The sequence below is a fragment of the Triticum dicoccoides genome, chromosome 5B (genome assembly GCF_002162155.2).
Source record: "Triticum dicoccoides isolate Atlit2015 ecotype Zavitan chromosome 5B, WEW_v2.0, whole genome shotgun sequence".
NCBI classification, from domain to species: Eukaryota; Viridiplantae; Streptophyta; class Magnoliopsida; order Poales; family Poaceae; genus Triticum; species Triticum dicoccoides.
The window spans coordinates 556,571,665-556,574,062 of NC_041389.1; the positions used below are offsets into that span (position 1 = coordinate 556,571,665).

General features: G+C 54.6%; 1 pseudogene; it reads left to right on the forward strand.

The window, feature by feature from the left end:
* LOC119310067 overlaps window positions 1–941 on the forward strand; it is a 3,744-nt pseudogene extending 2,803 nt beyond the window's left edge.
* The last annotated feature ends 1,457 nt before the right edge of the window (window positions 942–2,398 follow it).

Consider the following 2,398-nt stretch of genomic DNA (forward strand, 5'->3'; position numbering starts at 1 on the left):
AGTGACGCATAGACTGGACCGGAACTCCTCGAAGGTAGACGTCGGTAACCCCTTGGTCATGACATCGGCAAACTGCTGAGCAGTGGGAACGTGGAGCACACGAATGCGACCGAGAGCCACCTGCTCACGCACGAAGTGAATATCTAGCTCGTTGTGCTTCGTGCGCCGATGATGAGCGGGGTTGGCGGAGAGGTACACAGCAGAGACGTTGTCACAGTACACAAGAGTGGCACGTGAAACGTCATGATTAAGCTCCTGAAGAAGTTGCCGCAACCAGGAACACTCGGCAACGGCGTTGGCAACAGCCCGGTACTCTGCCTCAGCACTGGAACGGGATACCGTAGGCTGTCGTTTCGACGACCAGGAGACGAGGGAGGGCCCCAAGTAAATGCAGTAGCCGAAGGTGGAACGACGAGTGTCCGGACAGCCAGCCCAGTCAGCATCGGAGTAGGCGACCATGTCGGTGGAGGAGGATGATGTCAGGGTGAGCCCAAGGGACATAGTGTCGCGGATGTAGCGTAGAATCCGCTTCACCAGGTTCCAATGACTGTCACGGGTGCATGCATGTGGAGACACACCCGCTGAACGGCGTACTGCAAATCCGGTCGTGTGAGGGTTAAGTACTGAAGGGCGCCGACAATAGACCGATAAAACGGACCATCCAGTGCTGGAGAACCCTCAAGCGCTGAGAGCTTGGCCTTCGTGTCAACAGGAGTGGCAGCGGGCTTGCAGTTAAGCATGCCGGTGCGCTCAAGAAGCTCATGGGCGTACTTCTGTTGATGAAGGAAAAACCCGTCGGAACGCCGAATGACCTCAATGCCGAGGAAGTAATGAAGCGGCCCCAAATCCTTCAAAGCGAACTCGGTACTGAGACGAGCAGTGAGCTGGTCGAGAAGCTGCACTGTGGAGGCCGTGAAGATAATGTCGTCGACGTAGAGTAGGAGATAAGCAATCGCCGATCCATGATGGTACACGAAGAGGGAGGCGTCGGAGCGAGTAGCTCGAAAGCCTAACTGCTGAAGAAAGGTGGCGATGCGCTGGTACCAAGCTCTCGGCGCCTGCTTCAGTCCATAGAGGGACCGAGAGAGCAGGCACATGGGGGGCAGTGGAGGCGGTGCTAGGGTAGCAGAGGCAGCCAAAGATGCGAAGATCATCGTATGAGGGAGGAGTCCCATAGAGCAACTGATGCGGCGTATAGTTCCAGCGAACACGACAGGGCCGAATGTTGACAAGGAGAGTCGCGGTGGCGAGAGCATCGGGCCAGAAGCAAGGCGGGATGTTGGCATGGAATAAGAGGGTACGGACGCAGTCATTGAGAGTGCGGAGTACATGCTCTGCACGCCCATTTTGTTGTGAGGTGTAAGGACATGTTAGACGAAAAACAGTACCATGTGTGGTGAGGAGGTTGCGGACGGCAAGGCTATCGAACTCTTTCCCATTGTCTGTTTGAAATGCAAGAATGGGTCGACCAAAGTGCATAGAGACAAATGAGTAAAAAGATGTGAGTGTTGAAAAAACATCTGATTTTTGCCGAAGGGGAAAAGTCCACACATAGTGCGTAAAATCGTCGAAGATGACAAGATAATAAAGATAGCCGGAGTTGTTTGCAATGAGCGATGTCCAAACATCGCAATGTATCAACTGAAACGGATAAGCCGCAATAGTGGTAGAGTTGCTAAAAGGTAGACGCACGTGTTTGCCAACACGGCAAGCATGACAAGTATGGTCATCGACCTTATTACAAGTGAAAGAAAAACTATGAAGAATGTGACGGAGTGAGGCGTGATTAGGGTGACCCAAACGAGCATGCCAGAGGTCCACACCGGCGGAGAGGGCGACAGGAGCGGCGTCGGTGGAGGATGGTGGGTGGACCGGGTAGAGTTCATCCGGGCTGTCACATCGGTGAAGAACCATCCTGGAACGGGCGTCCTTCACAGAAAAACCACAACCGTCAAATTCAACCGTAATTGGATTTTCATGAGTAAGACGGCGAACAGAGACAAGATTCTTGATTAGTTCAGGAGAAGCTAAGATATGAGACATGTTAATGGGTGTACTAGAAGACGGAAAAGAAGTAGAACCAACATGTGTAACGGGAAGGGAAGAGCCATCGCCGAGAGTAATGCGAGTGGCGGTGTTAGTGGGAGAGAAAGAGGTGAGGTTACCCAGGTTGGAGGACATGTGTGCAGTAGCCCCGGAGTCCATGAACCAGTCACCGCCACCGGTGTAGGTGTTGGGGGTGGGAGCCGACTATAGCGCCGCTAGAAGAGACGGGTCCCAAGGCAGCGAGGCCGGGGCCGAGTTGTAGAAGCCGGCGCCGGGCTGCGGCGGCGCAACGGCTGGCAGCGGTGGATAGGCCGGGTAGGCCCCGGGCTGCTGGAACGCGCGAAGGCCGCAG